This window comes from Cibotium barometz, chromosome 62, assembly GCF_041138505.1.
Source record: "Cibotium barometz isolate CiBa-2024 chromosome 62, ASM4113850v1, whole genome shotgun sequence".
NCBI lineage: Eukaryota > Viridiplantae > Streptophyta > Polypodiopsida > Cyatheales > Cibotiaceae > Cibotium > Cibotium barometz.
In genome coordinates this window covers 35,785,290-35,807,658 of record NC_141107.1, presented here as the reverse complement: position 1 = coordinate 35,807,658, position 22,369 = coordinate 35,785,290, and the positions used below count along the sequence as shown (strand labels likewise).

General features: G+C 43.5%; 1 protein-coding gene and 1 pseudogene across 8 annotated transcripts in view; one reads left to right on the top strand and one right to left on the bottom strand.

The window, feature by feature from the left end:
• The window catches only part of LOC147604415 (uncharacterized), a 146,060-nt gene that overhangs the window by 42,568 nt on the left and 81,123 nt on the right, over positions 1-22,369 (bottom strand). The window lies entirely within an intron of this gene.
• On the top strand, positions 12,869-13,945 carry LOC147604416 (uncharacterized; annotated as a pseudogene).

The window sequence follows — 22,369 nt, the reverse complement described above, 5'->3', positions numbered from 1 at the left end:
TCCAGCAGAGGAGAGTAATAGCCTTTTTAGATTTGCAAGCTTTACATGCCTGTGGGAGATATGGTCTACGAGGAACACTGTGGTCTTTGTTAATGATGGCATGCAAAGTGTAGATCCTAAGAAAGTTATTTGTTTAGTGAAAGCTAACATTGCTAGTCTGGTGAGTATAAACAGACTGGAGTCAGTTGCAATGAAACTACTCACTAAGAGGATTTTGGATTGAGCAGTTTCTCTGGGTAGTTCTTCGCTTGATTGTTTGAGAAGACTATCCCACAGTTTATATGTACTCTTTTCTTATTATTAATAAAATACATCTTCACTAAAAAAAAATCTATAAGTTATAGCCAACCTTAATATTTATAAGGCAATGTGTTCACACACATTTAAAAGAAGGGTTGGACATTTTCTAGTGTGGGTCCCATAGTATTAAATGGGTAATAAGGTTTTATAACCTTTGATAAAGGCTTTGCATGGAACATTTTTTTAGGTTTTCCCACGTGTGTGGCTGGTGGTTTCTTTCTCTCCATCGCCTAGTGGCTGCTCTCTCTCCTCCATCGCTTCTCTCCCCAAAAGGCTGAATTCACCTGCCTTCAAACCGTGTTGTACCCGCCTGAAGCTGCTGAATTGTACTTGCAGCTGTACCTGTCTGCAGGATTGCACCCGCCTGCTGTACTTGCAGCTGTACCTGCCTGCAGGGCTGCACACGTACCTGTACCTGCAGCACCCGCCTACTGTACCTGCTGCACACGTACATGTACCTACAGCACCCGCCTACTGTACCTGCTGCCCATACCTGTACCTGCAGCACCCACCAACTGTACTTGTTGTACTAGCTGTACCAGCAGCACCTATTGTACCTGCTGACCGTACTGCTGACCGTACAGTACTTGTTGCCTGAATATTTACTGCACCTATTACAAATTCAGTCTTCAGCCCTGCTGCTCCTGGCTTGTGTACACCTGGTGATGTTGATTTACTTGCATATGGTGTTGCAAATGGTGTTATCTACAGCCTATTAGTTGTACAAACTGCTGCTATTGAATCAAAAGAACGAGACTCCAAAATAGAGGGACTCTTCTGTTGTTTTATCTGCAACAAGCTATTCCAGACGCTATGTTTGAATTTATGTAAAATTTAACTTTTAAAATTAAGTTTCAAGTTCTACAAGTTTTGTGTAGTGCAGGAACAGAGAATTTCTTTTTCATTTCCATTCCTTGGAAATTTTCTTGTTGGTTTGTTTTCCCCTATGTGTGCATGCTAAGCGCGCCCTCAGGTTCAGAGGGCCAGTGAAGGTTAGCAAAAACCTGGGTGAAAAACCGGGTGCAAAGCTTATCTGGGAGAACCGGGAAATGTTCCCTCCGCGGTGTACCACTTTGCCTGCGTTAGTACGGGCGTGCCTGTTTGTGCACGGTCCCCGAAGACTAGTGAAAGGCAAGTGTGCACCCAATGAAGGTGGGAATGAGCCTGTGATTTGAGGCTACTCCGATCAACACATCATCATCGACTTGAACTAGTTTGTTTAAGTTGTTTTCACTCCCTGGTGGAGAAATCTGGCCTATTAGGGCCCGTGACACTTGTACATATATAAATACTCCAAGAAATAGAAAACGTATTGAGGGGGGGGGGCAACCTTTTCCGGCCCCAGTACTGGTGTCATGTGTATATTTGGTATTTCCAGTATTTATGTTGCTGCTGTTGTTTCCATTGTTAACTTCAAGTTAAGTGTTCTAAATGTGTGTATATTGTCTTCCGATCTGTAGGCCTCCTGTAGGGAGCGGTCACAGTTGTAGTCGGCCAGCAGAGGCATGCGCGTGATAATCCAAAAGAGAAGCCTCTCCCTACTTTTAATAGAGTCGACCAGCCCTACTTTTGGCTTGTGCTTTTCCTTTTTGCCAAAAGTAGCTGGGTTGCCCAAAATATCAACTTTATGCTTTTCCCAAGCTTGTAGCCCAAGTTTTCCCTAGGTGCCTCCTTTTGTCCACCTATCCATGCCCAAAATAATATTATGTCCAGTCCTTCATTAATGATGTGTGAACACACTGACTTATAAGCATTATAAGTCACTTCAATAAATAAAATCCCATGCTGTTCATGCTCTGTAGCCATCTTTCAGGCCAAACTTTATCAATAAATGCTTTAGCTTTCTTTTGTGATGTGTGAACACACTGACTTATAAGCATTATAAGTCACTTCGATGAATAAAATCCCATGATGTTCATGCTCTGTAGCCATCTTTCAGACCAAACTTTATCACTAAATGCTTCATCTTTCTTATGTGGAAAAATCGCCGTTCATACCTTGGCTCTGCTCAATGTGTGAAACACTGGTCAAGACTGGTGAAGGGACCAAATGGTGATATCCATGAGAGGTAAGCTGAGTAAAGTTGAACTTTTGGCAGTGCAAAGTTAAACAAGTCATCACCAAGTTCTGAGCTCTGAGCAACGGTAAGCCAAGACCATCCATTGGTTGCTTCATCAAGCTACACGTTGAGCTCTCAGCACAATATTACGAAGGAGAAGCCTTCATTGAACTCAGGAGAGTTCACAATTCTCAGCGCAGCAGCTGACCACCAACGTGACAAGAGGCACAAAAAAGTTGATAAAAAAGAAGGGAGGGGAGGGGGGGGGGGGTAGGGTTTTCTTCAACCTTTTCACACTTCCCATTTCCTTACTCTTTCACACCTTTCTTTCCTTACCCTAAAGGTTTTTAACCTTTCCACACTCTATACGCCCTTCTATTTTTGTTTGGAAACCCCCCTCCTCTTTCCTTTTCATATGTTTGCGTGCACTTGTGCATTGTTAGTCCTTGTTCTTACGCTTTGAGCACTTTGGTTTGTGTTCAAATGCGATCATGGGCTACTATTTCTACGCTTCATTTAATCGCCATGGTGTGATCTCACATCATCTTCAACACCAATTCAGATTCAGATCGTGGGAGACATGCTCATGCACTATTATCATGGCTCTACCCTCGATATCTCGAGTTGCTATTTGGTGTTTGCCAAGATATGGCCAATCATGATGGTTCTGTAGTTATTAGGATCCATGGGATCTCCCACCTTATGGATAGGCACAATAATGTGTGATAACCAGGTGGGGCGAAAGCCCTCTAAGAGGGTCCTATTAAACATATGGGTTAGGAGCCAAGGTATCACTTGCATAAGAGAGGTGCTCAGCCACAAGCCCCTCGTGATCCTGTGATCGGCCATTCTAAAGCCTACATATAGCCTTCACCACCATGTCTCTTGTGAAGGTGGATGTGGTGGAACGTGTGTGAGGTGGATGTGGGAGGGGCGGGTGATGGGGTATGTGGTATAATGTGTGTGCATATGAGTGCCAGATGTGCGGGTCTGTGACGAGGGTGGGTAAGCGGCGTTCCCGGTCCTACGCCAAGCCTCGTCAGAATTACCACTTGGGACGAGTTGCTATAAGTCCTCATGCTGTTTACGACAATGTGCTCGTTTCTTGCGGGCGACTAAGGTACTCGTTAGTCCGTTCAGCTTCAAGCTTCTCCGTTTGGTTGGTAGCTAACTCACACAAAAGACGTGCACGTGTGATATGCCATCCATCGTCATACCAACAATTCTGAGACAAGTTACCTAGGCAGGCTTTGGTGGTGGACTGGTGGGTGTGTGGAAAACTATCGATGGCAGATGTGTGGATGATTGTTATGAGCTATAAGGTGAGGGTGGTGAGGGGTGCAGATGGGTCTACATCCAAGAGATGACGGTAGAGCCTGTAAAGCTTTTATAGCTTTATTAACATGATTAAGACTTAATTAATGAACATAAGACAAATACTGAAGGAAAAGACTGAGTGATTGCATTGAGACGGAGACCTTTCTTAAATAGAGGCTGAAAGGGTACAACTGAAGAGACACATCCCTGAGAAGGGGTGTGGCTCTTGAATCAATGGTTGTCCTTTGGATTTTTGGGGTGTCTTTTAATGAATAGACATGTTCTTTGATAGTGATCCATGTGCAAGGGTGTGACCCTTCACAGGTGTCTTTATAGTTAATGAGAGATTAAGGAGTAATTAGAGAGAGATTAAGAGAGTTAGTCACGATCGTGACATTCCCTCCCACTTAAAAAATAAGACTCCGGCTAATAAGAAGAGATGGTTGTCTTTGAAAGAATTCCTGAAGAAGTTCTGCATATTCCTGTAAGTCTTCATCACTTTGCCAAGTAGAGTCAGAATCATCAAGATCTCTCCATTAACCAAAAATTATGTAGTGAGCTTATGTCGTGTTTCTTTCTGTCTGACATCAAGAATTGTCTCTGAAATTAAGAGTATGTATTCATCTTCGATTTTTGGAACATAATCCAAAACATCTAAAACTGGAAAATCACCATCCACAGCTGCTTGAAAAGGTGTCATTCCAATAGCTGAATGATAAGAATTATTATAAGCAAATTCCATCAAAGTTAAATATTCTTCCCATGAAGCTAATCGAGACTGAACATAATGATGCAACATTTCTTCCAAAATCTCATTAACTCGTTCCGTTTGTCCATTTGTCTGTGGATGATAAGCAGAGCTAAAGAGTAAATTTGTACCAAGAGACTTGAATATTGAAGTCCAAAAATGTCCTGTAAATTTTGGATCTCGATGAGAAACTATAGATTTTGGCAACCCATGAAGTTTGAAGATATACCGTATGAACAATATTGCAATATCCGAAGCCTGGGCTGCTTTCTTGCACGGAATGAAATGTGCCATCTTAGAAAATATGTCAACCACCACAAGAATCTGTGTATTACCTTTAGAAGAATGTGGCAATGGGTCTTCCCTCCCTCGGAGTTGTCAATGGAACTCACAAAGTATGACTTACCCGTGAGTATGCAACAATGCCTTGAATCAAGCGAGACCTTGTGTCGCTCCAACCATCTCCAATGAGAGTGACCCCATGCTTCTGCCACCCCTCTTGGATAGTCTCCAATGCTAGCTCAATGGATGCATTCTCATCCTGCAAAAGCTTGGTCCTCAAAAAAGCCTCAAAGCTTAGTGGCTCATAAGTGGGACCAAACCTTGCAATCTCTTGAACCATCTCCTTGCAATAAGGAGATCTTGCAGCATTGAAAGATATGCCACAACTGTAAAAGAAACGAGCAACAACTGCATCTACCTGTGCCTTCCTGCCTAGATGCCATGTAGCTGCAAGGTTCGCCTGCCTGCCTGATGGAACAGGAGCATGAGAAGGAACCGCAGAGGGCCCTACATGAGAAGACCTAGAAGGAGTGGAAGAGGGGGCCCCACCTCCTCTTGAGCCCGATGAACAAGAAACCACTCGTGTCATAGGTGCTTTGGGTGCATCCAATGAAGCTGCGAATGCGGTAAGATCAGCCTTCTTTGGATTTGGAATGAGAGGGCAAGAGTTGATGCCGTGGCCTTTCTCTCCAATGAGATGAGTATGGACTTTGTTTATTCCTCCATTCTTCTCGATGCCACGATAGCGGCACTTCCACTTCCTTGCTCCTCCCTTGCTGGAATATTTGTTAGTGCTATCAACCTCATCCCACCACTTAGAAGCCATTTTTTGGAGACGGATAGTGACCACTGACAAGTGTTGCTTGAGCCTTGGACTCTGGAGACGGAGACTCTTGGCACTTTGCACTGCAGCAGCAATCAGCCGGTAAATAGTCACAGTCGACAGGCTGCACACCCTGGATGGCACGTGGCAGGTTCTAGACAAAAGTTACAGTTGGCCCAGGCTCTGCAGGCCCAGGCTGGTAGGTACGACAGCCAAGCTCCAGCAGCCTGCAGGTGTGATGACATGGCAGTGCCCAGGCTGGCTGCTGCAGCCTGCAGATGCTATAGTTAGGAGCCTATGTAGTATGGCTATGGCTGGCTGCACAGAACAGCACGGCACAAGTACCTGGTATACGGAGTCCGGACGAGTGGCTACAGTTGCAGACGACGGACGGGCGACGTGCGAAGGTAGGTGGTCGACCCATTTTGCAAACATCAACGGCGCACATTTTGCCACTTTCCACAACCACTCCTACAGAACAGCCTGTAAGTGGGTAAGGGAACGTTCCACGTGGCCGTTCCATGGCATTCCTTGGATTTCACACAGACAGAACGCCGTTCCCACGTTCTAGGTGGGCGGAACGGCGTTCCGTGGTTACTATGGATCATGAATGGAATCATCACTAAGCCCTAATGCAACAATTGCAAATGCTTTTTCATCCTTAGCTTCCCACTCTTCCTTGGCCTCTCTTGTCCCAGGCTTCTCGCCCTTTCCATTAGTGATAGCCCATAAGCCCTTTTTCATTAGAATGAATTTCACCCTTACTTGCTACATGTGGGATCCCGTCCCATTAAACCTCACGTTGTGCATGGAGTTATTCATGATCTTTACTTAGGAGACTCTCGCAAGCAGTGACTGATGAATTGACAAAGATTCAAGGAGGAATAATGTTTAGCTTGAGTGATTCAATCATGAAAAATGCAAGTGCAGTCCCAAAACAGAGAACAGATTTGTATAGTGAATTTGAATGCATGTTTGGGATACAAAGGTAAGGGGAATTGGAATTTTAAGTCATGAAGGGCTGGAGCAAGACCCCAATGTTGAAGTTCAACCCCCAATTACTAAAACAACACTGAGATTAGTGATATTTAATCACTCATTAGTGATGGTAAAATTCTGGTTGTACTGCAGAAAAATAAGGTAACTTGGGGCAAGAAATTGATGACCCTCCTCAAACATACAAGTAAAAATATTCAAGAGGGAGATTTAGCAATGTGTTTAATTGAGTTTTGAGCCCATAAACATAAGATTAAGCAATTTGATTAAGCTTTAATCTCACACTTATCATAACAGCCTTCTGAGGTGTGTACAGGCTTGGTTGAGGTAGATAGCGACGTTTTCTCTCAAATCTAAGGCTACAGATCAATTCACCATGCCCAAAAACCCTTGGAAGTGAGAGGAATTGGGATAATTTGATTAAGAGAAGCCACAGCAATCAAAGTTCTTCAGAAAACTCCCTGGTGCTGTAGGTGCGAATTCGCAGCGCTAGCGGCGACTTCTGTGTGTGTGTGGCGATGAGGAGCAGTGCCTAGGAGCTAGGAAGCCTTCCCAAGTTGTGTGGAGAGAGCATTCAACAATCAAAGGGCTGTAGGTTTTGACAAAAACCCGGAAATCTTATAAAAATGATTTTTTAAAATAATTATATAGTAATTAGGCTTAATTATAAAACAAGCTAGTAGTCACTTGCTTAATGTTAAGTGTAGAAGAGATTAATCCTAGGCTTAACAAATCTCTGATACCACTGTTAGGTTTAGGGTGGATCAAAGTAGAAGAAGGAGCTCATGTTTTAAGCATAGCTAATGGCTAATGAAAAGAGATTAAGATACTTGTGCACTAATTGGGCATAGAGACTAAAATATTGAAAACAGAAATTGTATACGCTCATAGCATTTCTATTAGATTGTGCCCTTTTTTATAAAGGCAACTTTAAAAAGCATATGCCAATATATTCTTCAAGCATATGTGGATTATTTTATGCTTGGATAATTTCTCCTATTTTTTAAGATACATAAAGTCAACACTTTAAGGCTCCATAAATGTTGATATATCACATGTGCTATTGATGTGGACGGCTGCTTTTCTTGCATTTCTTTTTTTCTTCTTGAAGTGTATTCCAATTTCTAAAGATTAAACATGCCTCACAACCTTAGACTTTTGACATGGATATTGTGTTGCTTCCTCTAACGGAATAGAGGACGATGCTAATTTCCAATCACGAAGAATGGAAGATGCATAAGGGCATCCCAAAATTTTTAGTTCAAAGTTACTAAGCATTGCTTCTTCCCAATGAGAAATGTGCCGATTGCCATAAGCTCTAGTCTTGATGGAAGCACACGTCTGCAAGCATTATGGCCCATGGCTGCCAAAGTTGAAAAAAGTAGGAATCATGGTGGCCTTTCTTGCAAAGAGATGATACTGCAGATCAAGTATATTTAGTCCACCATGCTTTTAGGTGTGCAAACCAAAGATCGTCTCAGAAGACTGTAGCCAACCTAAGTGGCTCAGGTCCCCTACTCATTTGTGGACTCTCTCTCAGATGACAGTATGTCGAGCTAGGGAGTCTACTCACCAGAACTGCTCAAATAGCTACAAAGTGCTAGTGCATAGTGAGAACAAGCCTATCATGAAGAGAGAAATGCAAGGTGCTCACATGCAAGTGCTCAGTGAACATGAGTGAACATAAGTGCACAAGTACTAAAACAACAATGAACTGCAACAACCATGAATAGTAGCAAAAAATGAGAATAGCCAAGCCAAGACAATCCACTATATATCCCAAACATAGTTTCCAGAAACGGCGTTTCTGGACCACCGAAACGTGGAAACGTTTCGGAAACGTTTCCAGAAACGGAAACGGCGTTTCCAAGTTTTATTTTTTCCAGGGTTTAGAAACCCGCGTGCTCTCTTTCGCCGGCATTTTGCGCCTTCTTTCCGCCGCCTGTTTGGAGCTGCTCTACCCATCTACCTTGCCCTCTACTCCTCTACCTCCACATCAGCCCTCTACCACACCCTCTACTTGAGCAAAGATGTATTTTTCAAGCTTTTGTAATGTTTTTATTAATTATATATGTATGTATTAAACCCTAAAACCGAAACTCCGTTTTCCCGTTTCTTCCCGAAGGCCGAAACTCCGAAACTCCGTTTCCCGCCGTGCTCCGCACCCCCGTTTCCGAAACTCGTGGAAACTATGATCCCAAAGAGTACAAGAGTGGCCACTGTCTCCGCACACCAACATCTAGACCAGTAGCCAAAGGGAAACCAAGGGATGCGTAGGGAGGGCACCAAGCTAGATTACTGTAAGAGAAAACAATGCAGCTACAGAGGAAGACTAAGGGCTAAGTGCTCCAGAATTATACAAAACTGATGATGAGGATGTGATATATAGCTGCTCCCACCAGGAACGTGTGTAGTAGCCGTGTAGACACCTTGCTAGAGGTCGACCGAAATAGCCTATGGTAGGTGGGTAGCTGACTCCAGTAGTGTAACTTGGTTGAACACAATGCTAATCAATACATTTAAATACACCAAGATTTAATGGACAACATGCTCAATATAAGAAGTAATTTGCTGAATTGACAAGAGACGCACAATGAGCCAGAACGGCCGCCCCCTCCCTCAAATAAAGTATATTGATCTTGGGAGAATCAAGTACATAGTGTCATGGGCATTTCTGACCTGATTTCCATACCAATGCATATGAATACAGTATTGCAAACAATGTGGTTGTTGGTGAAGACTTGCAACTCACACTACCCTCTCAAGTGCCCATGTTCCCTACTATCTGCTCTCTATTGTTCCACCAACACCTGGTAGCAACAATATGGAAGAGAGCACGTAGAACAAGAGAACACTACACAGGGTATGTGATCTTGTAATCCAGTTCCTCCCTCTTGCTACTTGCTTCCATATTTAAGCATAAAAGCTTACCAATTGCAAGTAGAGTCGATGACAGCGGAAGTCTTCGCGATGGAAGTGCTTGGAGTGTTGAAATCTTTGTTTTGTCGCAATCCTTCGCGACAAAAGTCTTCAAGAGGATGAAGGGAACCCTAGGAAAGCTTCCCCTATGGTTCAACTTGAGAAAGAAAGGCTAAAATTAGGATTTTCAGCAAAAAGACAAGAAATTACAGCAAGAAAGAGAGCTGTTTTGCTGAATTTCAGTCATTGGGAGTGTGTAGGAGAGTGAATAGTACCCAGAAACACTTTTGGAAGCTTGGGAAACACCCGGCATATACAACTGTCATGGACACTAGCCCAATGTACATACATGATATGAAAGCACGGGTGAACCAATTAGGTAGCCAAATGGTGACATCCCCCCGGCTTCTAAACAGTTATCTACAATTGAAAAGCATCCAAATATGTCTGAAGCACATGCAGGCAATCTTTGAAGAACTCTTCATCTACCCATTTAGCATCAATGGGAAAATAGTTCTTAAACTTCACAAGGTAACGCCTGACAACTTTGCCTGCAGCCATCTCGCGTTTCTTGTGATATACAATCTGCTCTGGCTGCAAGATCTCCTCAAGCCATCCACTTTTGGTGGATCCTCAATGACCGTTTCATTGGGCTCCGACCCTACATACTTGTGAAGGAGATTCACATGAAAAGCATTGTGTATGTGCCAATGACTAGGCAATGTCAATCTGAAAGCCATTTCATTGATCTTCTTGATCACTCGAAAAGGCCCATAGTACCTGGTTGCAAGCTTAGGATATCCACCCTCTTTGCCAAGCCCGTAGTTGCACCGAGTTCACGCATCGCCGCCAGAGTTCAATTCGATACGGTACAGTATGGTTCACTTCGATGTGGTACGGTTCAGTTATTCGGATCTGACCGTTTTTTTTTTCCATGTTTTTTTCGCCGTTTTTGGACCGTTTTGTTCGCCATTTATGACCGTTTGGAGAGCCGTTTGTGGGGCGTTTTTTGGGGCTGTTCATTCCTTAGCTCTTGCTTGCTTGCCTTGAGGCTTGGCAAGTTGGCCCTTTGGTTGCCAACTTGCCTTTGCTTGAGGCTTGACTCTTGAGCCTTGAGCCTCTCCCTATTATCTATATATAACAGGCCCTCCCCCAACCCCATCCTCACAAGTTCTCATTGCTCAACCCTCCCCTCACAATTACTCATTGCTCAAGTCTATCCTCTCCCTTGAGTCCCCTCTAGGCTCTCTCCCTCTTCCTCAAGGCTCAAGCCTCCCCTCACAATTGCTCATTGCTCAAGTCTATCCTCTCCCTTGAGTCCCCTCTAGGCTCTCTCCCTCTTCCTCAAGGCTCAAGCCTCCCCCTCAAGGCTCAAGCCTCTCCCTCTTCCTCAACTTTCAAGCCTCTAGGCTCTCCCTCTTGAGTCTTCCTCAAGCCTCTCCCTCCCTCTCCCTCTCTCTCCCTCTTCCTCAAGCCTCTCCCTCCCTCTCCCTTTCCTTCTCCCAGGACCCTTCTCTCCTCTTTCACCATGAGAGAAAAGCATGAAGCCTTTACTTTGCATGCCATTACACATGAGAAGAATGAGGGGAAGTCCGGGGCATAGAAGTGGCCTTGCAAATATTGTGGCAAGGCCTACACTAGTAGTACCACTAGGCTTCTTGCACATCTCTCCAAGATGGGGGGGCAAATTGCACCTTGCAAGATGATCTCTCAAGACATTTCCGATGGCATTGTGAAGAAGTACTCCTTGCTTGGCGAAGCAAGTGATAGTGGAAGAGTCCCCCCCGCCATTGCCGCCGCTCAAGACGAAGTCATCCCGCCAGCAAGAGATACTTCCTCTTCATCCTTCTCCGCATCCTTCTCCCCCTTCACCAACTCCAACCCCTCATCAAAGAGACCAAGTGAGTTTGAGGTTCCACACAAGAGGCAAGCCACTCTTGGAGACTCCATTGGAGCAAATGTGGCCTCTCTCTCTCTTGGGTCCGAGCAAAGCAACAAGACGCAAATGTGGAGATTGCACGCACGGTCATTGAGTGCAATCTCGCATTTCGTGTCCTCAAAACTCCTCAATGGCAAAGGATGGTGAGGGCCATTGCCGAAGTAGGACCATGTCATGGCCCTTGGCATCGTATCACCTACAACGACATGTGCACGAAGGCACTTGATGAAGAAAAGGAGAGAATCAACAAGACCCTCGAGCCCGTCCGAGCGGGATGGGTGAAGTAAGGGTGTTCCATCCTCTCCGACGGATGGACCGATAGAAAGAAGAGGGACATTCTCAACATTCTAGTATCTTGCCCTCTTGGCACGTACTTCTTGCGGGCCGTGGATGCCGGAAAGGCGGAGAAGAAAACCTTGGGCAAGTTCATCTATCGCCACATTCGACAAGCAATAATTGAGGTGGGATACAATTTTAATTTTTGAGTTTGAAGCTTGAAAGTTTAGCCTTTTACTCAACTTTCAAGTCTTATTTATTTTCCTTTTTCATGCATCCATCATCCTTGTAGGTTGGCCCCGAAAATGTGGTTCAAGTGGTTACGGACAATGCGTCCAATTGCCGCAAGATGGGCTGCTTGCTTGAGGAGGAGTTTAAGTCTATAGTATGGACTCCTTGTGCCTCTCACTGCCTTGACTTGCTTATGGAGGACTTAGGCAATTTAGAGTGTGGTGACACAAGCCACTCAAATTGTCACTTTTTTCAGTCAAAAAGTCAAGGCCCTTGCTATCTTTCACCATCAGAGCGACTTGGAGATGAAGAAGCCACCCTCGACGCGCTTTGCCTACATGTGGCTTCTTCTAGAGAGCCTTTATGATGTCATGCCTAAGCTCCAAGTAATAGTGGTTTCACTGGAGTGGCAGGAATGGATACAAGGTGAGATACCTTCGCGTGTCGATGAGGCAAGAGCCATTCAACGGCTATGCTTGAGAGAGGAGTCATGGTGCTAGGTCTGCACCCTAGTCATTCCGGTTACTCCCTTATATAGGGTTTTACGCATGACAGACATGGAGGGGGCTACTATGGAGCTCCTCGCTCACTTTATGAGAGAGGCCATTGCCGAGATTACCCGCATCACAGTCCTCGATGAGCTTGATCCAGAGTATATGCTAACAAGGTAAATAAGATTCAAGAATAAGTAATAAGCTAAAATAGAATGTTGAATCTAAATACTTGTTCTTTCGTTTTTCTCATATAAGATATTCTTCTCTTTATTTTAAAATTCATAGTGATCCCCTTGAGGCTACTCCTCAATGCGATGCTATCTTGGCACTTGTGGAGAAGAGATGGAAGTGGATGAAGAGGCCTATCCATCGCCTTGCTACTTTGTTGTATCCTGCCTACAAAGCACTCTCACTTTTCATTGATCAAGAGTTGCTTTCAGCTAGGGATGCTTTCTTACCGAAGTGGATGAAGAGATGGAAGTGGATGAAGAGGCCTATCCATCGCCTTGCTACTTTGTTGTATCCTGCCTACAAAGCACTCTCACTTTTCATTGATCAAGAGTTGCTTTCAGCTAGGGATGCTTTCTTACCGAAAGCATTACCTGATGATGAGAATGGACAATTTTAGTTCTTATAGGAGCTCATCACCTATAATGATCAGAGGGGCCCCGCATTCGCCAATGCGGTATGTTGGAGGAGGGATTCTATGGTGAAGCCTCTCTTTTGGTGGGAGTCATTTGCTTACTAACAGCCTCACCTACAAAGAGTGGCTTTGAGGATTCTAGTGCAGGTAACCACTAACCACTTGGCACCAAGTTACTAAACTATATGTTGATACTAGAATCCTGAACATTGTTTATTTTTTTGTGGATTAGGATTGCTCTTTGGGTGCATGTGAGAGGAACTGGAGTTTCTACTCACTTGTACACACGAAGTTACGCAATCGATTGAGCACGAGACAGTTAGAGTGGCTGGTCTATTGCCGCAATAACTTGCGCATGGTGCATGCAATGCACGATATGAGTCAAGCTAGACAAGTATATTGTTATGTAACATGTTAGACTTATAACTTTCAATGTTTTATTATTTAGCGCCTACTCAATTATAAAACTTGTAGGTAAACGTCGACGAATTTAAGTTGACGGTGCACACTCTTAAAAGTGTCCACAAGGAGCGTAATGTAGAGGAGGAGGCCATATATGCAGAGCTCTACAAAGAGCTAGAGGAGATTGATAGACGAGTCTCTCGCACTCGTTGTGGCCGCCGAGTTAGAGGTGGAGTACACGTTCAGCCTATTCTTACCTTTGGCTCCCGAGGCTCTGATCGCCCAGTTGCTACCTATGTCAGACGTGGTTCCACGAGTCGGAGCTCTACCCCTGCAGTGATTAGAGTTGAGGATGCTTCCATTGCGGAGTCTTCTTCGGTAGTTCATGGTGATATTAGGGAGCCCGAATATGATAATGAGGGCAACGTTCTTAGCGATGGGGATTTTGGTGGGAGCTCTAAGGTGTCCTCCTCTAGTGAGGATATTGAAGAGCCTAGCGATAGCTCTGAGTCCTGACTCCTGACATAGATGGTGACATAGGCTTTTGGCCTCTATAGTCCTCTATGGGCTTTTTGCATTTTTGTACTCACATTTTTGTACTTGCCCATGCGGCATGCCGACTTATGTGGCTTTATATATATTCACGACTCTTTGACATGTCACATGTACATTTGTCTACTTTCATTTCCTATGCAGCTTGCAAGTTGCAACATTCTAAATTTTTTATGTTTTGGGTAAGTTGTAAACTGTACAATGTAAGTTGTAACCTGTAACTTCTCTAAGTTTTACATCTATATTTATGTATTAAAGTATTTTTTAATGGACTGTATCTCTTGTAACTTGTAACTTCTCTAAGTTTTGCATCTATATTTATATTTTTAAGTATTTTTTAATGGACAGTACCTCCATCGTATTTTTATTTTCAAAATTTAGCGGTGCGTTCCGAGACCATATTTGAACGTACCGTACCAAATCAAACTTTTCGTACCTAACAACTATGGCCAGGCCTCTTTGCTAGTCTTGCTTTCTCAAATTTCAGCAATATCCAATCATTCTCTTTAACATCCAATTGCCTTCTATGCTTGTCGGCAGCCTTAAAGCCATCCATGAAGCTATACAGAGCATGACTGGTGACATCTTCTAGGACCCTATCCATGAAGGGGGTAGGAAAGCCATCCTTAATGGTGGCCTTCTTGGCAGCACAGATGAGGATAGTGGTCTGCTCACTTTTTCTAGCAGATATTAGAGAGATCAGAGCACCCCTTGGAGGATTTCAGAGGTTGCACCTTGCAGAGGGCGAGGGTGATTGGTTTTCGGGCACAGGCACGGACATGGCACATAGATCCATCACCGGCCAAGGTGGCCAGGGAGAGACTTTGGCGGCTATGGATTTGGGAGTGCCGACCTCTCACGCGGTTGCACTGGGACCCAAGAGAGTGGACTTGGCATATCCCACACATCAGGTGGACTCTCTGGATGCCCCTTTCTTTGCATATACAGCGCGGCTTGGCCGCAAGATCCAGATGCCTGAGATAGATGGCACACTGAAAGCAGTAGCACACTGGCAGTCTCAGGGCCTATCACAACGATTCCTTTCAGATTTCTAGAATAGGCTCTGGGACTCTTTCGACTGAGGAAGATCACTCTCTTTCTTTGGCTGACGGCATAGAGGAGTCTGGCAGTTCGTAGTTGGTTGGCAGTCAAAGGTCGGTCAATAGCTTGCCTGAGGTGCGACCACCCCCAGGAGTCTCAGTGACATCGCCTTTGGAATTGCCTGAAGGCTCAGCAGATTCGGCAGCGGATTCTCCGCATCTTCGCTATGCATGAGGCATCGACCCGGATCATCACTCGGGGTACTGTTGCTTGGGCCACCGAAGCTAGAATGGTCAGGACTTACGAGGAGGATGGGGGAGGACTAGCCCTTCAGGTCTCCCACCATCGTATTGTAGCAGTATCAAGCACAACCCCACCGATAGGTGTCTGGCGACCAAGCTCACGCCAGTGATGGGAGATTTGCAGTTGCATAGCAGCCTGGCACATCTGGCGTGCTAGATGTAGCGAGGCCATCAAGGGCACCAACACTCCGCCGATTGAGACCATCAATGTAAGGTTCCCCCCTTCCACAAATAGGGGAAACACTTAAGATAGTCCGCTAAGTCTTATCTTAGAGAAAATTTCCTACTCATCGACACCTTGACCATACAGAGATTCAAGGATACGATTCATAGGTAAGACCTAGTTCTATCCCGCAGGGGAAGCGTGGTCTTCTAAAATCAAATCACCCATAGGGTAATTGATCACATAAATTGGGCAACTACAAGACTTGATTTCTAGAGGCAACGCTTTTTTCCTCATCCATGCAAGGCACAGCCGCTGGCCTAGTCTTCTAGAATAGAGTTGCCCGAGAACCTATTTATCTAACGTAGGGCTTTCACTTAATATGTTGGAAAGCTACCCGACTAATCGGGTCCACCCGTCCGTAGGATGGTGCCGTCGGGGCATTCCATCCTCCCACTTTCCACCCTACTCACGCGTCAATTTGTTTTCTAATTAATCCTACCACACTGTTTGACATAAACAAACATGTTCCTTAATTAAGGTCCTTTCACAAGGTTTATTAAAACAGCCTTTGCCTTTTTCCACAATACAATAATGCCAAAGATAAGATTTATAAAAATAAAGTTTAAACATGAATCAATTTCATACAAGCCAAACTGGCTCTCTTATTCTTTTCCTTTATACCGCCGATGATCTAGAATTCGGCCTTCCAGCCTCCACATGCTGGGCAAAACCCTACGGGACCATACACCTCATCGTCGGCCGCTGGCGAGGACTCAAGCCGGCTTGTCGCCCTCTCAGGCTCCATCGCTCGATCCTCCCGCCCCTCAGAGGGATGTCTGCGCACTAGGGTGGGCTAATTCACCGCACTAGCCTGGGCTCTCAGAACTAGGCAGCATCATCACAATCACTTGCCTCAATCGGCAAACCTCATTCTCCCAATGGTATGAGGGATACCATGGGCCAACTCCGGGCCTTACTAACGTCTCCGCCGTCCGGCTACACAAGCACAAGAACGGGGCAGCGTCAAGGCAGGGAGAAGTTGTACTTGTACCTTAATTTAACCAAGATAACAATCCATTTACTCACTAAACCATATGACTAGAATCCATGTTACCTTCTTAAGAAAACAATCCTTTTCTCACACAGATTTTTGCATTTCAACTTGAGATTGCGATAAGACATTCTTTATTAAGACATATGCTGTTGTTTAAAAGAATACAAACTTTAAATGGTAAATCAATCAAATAGATCACTGTAACAATCAATAGAGAAGCCGGGGCCATACCTCAACCCCTAAGAATGATATATAATTGAAAAACAAAATATGTATATACCTTATAGAAATTTGTCGTTTATCGTTGCCTTTGCTCGTTAACAAGAGCTTCCGAACTTGACATATGAGAATAGAGTCTTCTAATACCTTGTCCTTTGATTGAAATCATCCAATAATCTCCAAGCTTTATCTCCTCTTACTCATATTGTGATTCTTCTCTCTTTCTAAGATCTATGGCAAAATAACCTTCTCTAGCAGGACTACGGTCTACTATTCTTTCTCTACAAGAAAAGCTATGGAGTTTTGGTCTCTTCCTCCGAAAGACTATAGCAATCTAAGCTTCTTTTCTGAGATATTAGATAAGAATGAAGGGATATATACATCTCAAACTCTAGGATTACCTTGAGGCTACTTGCTGCCTTCTCACAGTTTTTTCTAGGTAGAGACCCTGACAGAAACAGCAAACTGTTTCGGCCATAACTCTCTGATAAAAACTCAGAATATGGTCATGTAACCAGTCAAAAGAACGGGAAGGCATCTGGTCTACAAGCCAGCGCGGGCAGAATAGGCAAAAACGTCTGTATATAGCCGCAAACGCACCATCTTTAGAAACGCGTTGTTTTTTTCCACATTTTTAGTATGCATGGACTCTAAATGTGTAAAAGTACTCTAAAAATGACCTCTTATCACCTAAAATCGAAATTCTATTTTTGGGGATACTTATCTCTTAATAGGACTATTCTTATGTTCTTATTTCTCTTAGGATTTTTGGAGCTAATATTTTTATCCTAACACTTTTCTAATGTTTCTAGCCTTATTGTCTCACTCTTTCTAATTACACTCTCTTTTCTTATTGAAATCTATATTAAAAGAGACACATACATACATGGCTTGGGAGGGACGTTACAATCTCCCCCACTTAAAAGATTCGAGATGTCCTCATCTCGCGAGCTGGGGTAGTATCTAAGTGAATCCTCTTGTCTCTTTCAAATTGGTGTCCCCACCACTAGGTAAAAATTCTCTTTTATCTAAACATTGTTCTTAAAGAGTCTTTTATTTCATGTGCTTGGCTCGTTTTGTTGTGCCTCCAAAAGGTCTTTATTATTCTAAAATTAATTGGCCTTATTATCCTAATTTCATGCATCATATACCTCTCATATGATATGAACCTTCGAAATCCTTATTCTATACCTCCATGTAATATGGTACTTAATAAATTATCATAGAAAAACGTAAGGAAATCAATCTATTACGTAATCTAACCTATGATAACAATTTCATAATCTTAGTATCGTCTTGTAGAATACCTCTATTCATCATGCACACTACTTCACATGAATCTTGCACCAATCCTCTTCTATTTACTCACAGAAATACTTGTTGAATTCGGTTTAACCCTACTATCCCTATTTCTTGACCTAATTTTTGCTCTAGCTCATGATTCCTTGTAGCCAAGGGTGGGCTTGACGTTCCTCTTGAATTAGGGGACCTCTTCTTGATTAACATGGAAGGACTCATGTTCTTCTCGACACTTTCTATATATATATATATATAAAACTTTATCACAGTCTCTGGCTATAATTATGGCTTCTGAAATAGAGGATGGTTTTACATTCTTGATGAGGTTATTCAAAGGTAGATTAAGCTTCCAAATGAATCAATGGAGAAGAGTTACCTCATCCATCTCTGGAGCAAATCGGAGAAGTTTAGGTGGTATTCTTTTAGGGTCTTCCTTTCTTGGGTTAGCTCCAAAAATTCATTCATTTTATCCTCTTGAAATCCTAGAGGACAAAACCTTTCACGAAGGTGTACTTTCATGGCATCTCATATAACTGATTCTAGCTCCAGTGGTTAGATTGACAACAGTGCTTCCAACTAATTTGGCATTTCGTACGATTTTTAGACGCGAGCAAGGGTGAGCTTGCTTCTTTCATTGTATCCATTAAAAGTTCAAAACTATCAAATACTTATCATAGCACCACATCTAAAGGCATTCTGGATTAATATATGTGAGTTCTTCATTTTTTTGAGAATTTCACATTTGGTGCCTTGGGATTGACACATCTGGTGCCTTGGGATTGACACATCCAAAGATTATCAGGATTGACACATCTGAGATGATTAGTTTTCTAAAAATTACACATCTAGTATCTTGGGATTAACACATCTAAGAGCATGATCCTCTGGGAATTACACATCCGAGACCCATGTTTGTCTGAGATGGGTTCAAAATCTTGGATGATTGTCCTAGTCTAAAGCATCCAATGGATGGCATTCACATGACAACTATTCAAACCTTAATGGAGTTATAATCTTAATAATTTATAATATGCAAGTTAAAGAGATATATCTTGAAAATTTTTCTAAACAAGTTTCGGTCTATCCTTCTAGTCATTCAGTCTCTCACTAGTTTCTTAATTTGATCATATTATAAATTATTAAGATTATAAACAAACATGTTCCTTAATTAAGGTCCTTTCACAAGGTTTATTAAAACAGCCTTTGCCTTTTTCCACAATACAATAATGCCAAAGATAAGATTTATAAAAATAAAGTTTAAACATGAATCAATTTCATACAAGCCAAACTGGCTCTCTTATTCTTTTCCTTTATACCGCCGATGATCTAGAATTCGGCCTTCCAGCCTCCACATGCTGGGCAAAACCCTACGGGACCATACACCTCATCGTCGGCCGCTGGCGAGGACTCAAGCCGGCCTGTCGCCCTTGTTGGAAATAAGTGCACACTAGGTGTACTATTTCTAGTCTAGTTTCACTTAAGTCTTTGTGTCTTGAGTCTAGTGCCATGTGGCACCTCTACATTTATCCCATAAGTCAGTCTACTCAATCTTGTACTTCTCACCTATATATTGTAGGTGTCACATCAATGAAAGTATCAATCTTGTGTCTTGTCTACACTCATCTCAAGGTAACTCTTTGTATTTCATTTGCTCTTGTTTTATTTCTAGTTTTGCACTTGCTTTTATATTTCCTACATGGTATCAGAGCTAGGTTGCCTGCCATAGCTTCTCCCTAGCTGCGCTCAGCCTGTAGGACCAGCCGGTTCCACTCATCTCATAGCTGCGCCAACCTGAATCTGCTGTCCACCCTGCGCCGGCTCCATTTATCTCAAGGCTGCGCTGACCTGAATCTACTGTCCACCCTGCGCCGGCCTGATTTCAGTAGCTGCTGCATACTTCTGTTGCTTTCGTGAAGCTGCTACTGCTCTCTCACTTGGAGCTGCTGCTGCCCGCCATACTGTTGCAGCCCATCTTTGGCTGCCTTCTTCATCAACTCAAGGGTGTGTATCATCTCAAGGAAGCTGCAGATCGACTGTCCTCCTAAACGAGCTATTTTTTTGCTGCATTCAGTTCTGCCATTGCTTCCTCTTGAAGAGTCTACAAGGTAATTGTGCATTGTCTCCATCAGTTTGCTGATTAGTCCTTTTTTATCTACAAACTGCTAGTTCCTCATGCTTCGATAGGCTGTCAAATGCTATGGCCTTGACAAGTGGTGAGAGAGCCGGCTTCTAAAAACAGTTTGGATCTCTTCTTTCATTCATTTCTGCAATCTTGTAAGGGAATAGACACTGCCCTTGCATTTTAGCAAGAGGTAAGACCTTCCCACATGGCCTCTTCTACTCATTCTCTCATGTCTATCGACAAATTCAATGGCTCCAACTTTCATACTTGGCAAATCAAAATCACGTGCCATCTTATGAAAGAAGGTCTCTGGGACATTGTTCACCATGCTGCTCCCGAAGATTCCGACATTGAGCAAGTTATCACTTATGCTCCCACTGCTAAGAATGACAAAGCCTATGCTATCATCCTGCTCGGTCTTGGAGATGATTACATTCATCACATCTCCGACATACAGTCTGCTTCTCGAGCATGGATCACTTTGGATACCCTCTTTGGACCCCGCTCTAAAAATTCTAAGATTGCACTTATGATCTCATTCTTTGATCTATATATGCAGGAGGGAGCTAGTATAGCCTCTCATGTCAATTATTTTCGCAGTCTTATGGTTCAGCTTGCTTCAGTGAAGTCCCCCATCTCCGAAGATATTGCTATTGCTGTGCTTCTCAAAAGCTTACCTGATACCTATGCTACTCTTGTCACTACCTTCAAGTATCACAATAATCCTACTCTTGAAGGTATCATCAATGCTCTCCAAGAGGAGGAAAGAACAAAACAAAAAAAGGTAACTGACACTGCATTTTTAGCAAAGAAAGGAGGATCTAAGGTAAGAAAGCCTTGCACCCATTGTGGAAAAACTAATCATTTGGAGAAGGACTGCTTCAAGGCTCATCCATGCACCATTTGTGGCCGTGATAATCACCGGGAAAAGGACTGCTACTCTAAAACCTCTACATCAGCCCCTGCATCTGCCTCAGCACATGTTGCTGCAGCATCTACAACAGCAGATCTTGCTGTTCATTCCTCACATGATGAGGAATGGGCTTTCTGATTACTTCACCTTTCTTGTCTACCACTTTGACCACCGATGATGTAGGTCAAGGGGTTCTAGTGTCTTACTCATTATGCTTTTTGACCTCTCTCTTGTCCCTACCCAAGAGGCAGCGATTGCCCTTGAGGAGGGGTTGTCTTCAAGGTCCATCTGCTTGTCTACAGTCAGTCATCTGTCTATCTATCTGTTGTCTGTCTATCTATCTGTTGTCTGTCTAGTCTTGTCTGTCTATCTATCTGTTGTCTGTCTATCTGTCTATCAATCTGACTGTGTCTTGTTTTAGATCCATCTTGTCCCTACCCTTGTGGACCCATATGAGGATATCACTTGAGGAGGGGTGTCTCAGGATCTTCTTGTCTCTCATGTCTTGTCTCTCAGTCTATCAGTCTTTATGTCTATCTTCTAGTCTTGTCTTTTTTGTCTTCCTCCTAGTGTCCACTTAAGGAGGGTGTTGGAAATAAGTGCACACTAGGTGTACTATTTCTAGTCTAGTTTCACTTAAGTCTTTGTGTCTTGAGTCTAGTGCCATGTGGCACCTCTACATTTATCCCATAAGTCAGTCTACTCAATCTTGTACTTCTCACCTATATATTGTAGGTGTCACATCAATGAAAGTATCAATCTTGTGTCTTGTCTACACTCATCTCAAGGTAACTCTTTGTATTTCATTTGCTCTTGTTTTATTTCTAGTTTTGCACTTGCTTTTATATTTCCTACAGCCCTCTCAGGCTCCATCGCTCGATCCTCCCGCCCCTCAGAGGGATGTCTGCACACTAGGGTGGGCTAATTCACCGCACTAGCCTGGGCCCTCAGAACTAGGCAGCATCATCACAATCACTTGCCTCAATCGGCAAACCTCATTCTCCCAATGGTATGAGGGATACCATGGGCCAACTCCGGGCCTTACTAACGTCTCCGCCGTCCGGCTACACAAGCACAAGAACGGGGCAGCGTCAAGGCAGGGAGAAGTTGTACCTGTACCTTAATTTAACCAAGATAACAATCCATTTACTCACTAAACCATATGACTAGAATCCATGTTACCTTCTTAAGAAAACAATCCTTTTCTCACACAGATTTTTGCATTTCAACTTGAGATTGCGATAAGACATTCTTTATTAAGACATATGCTGT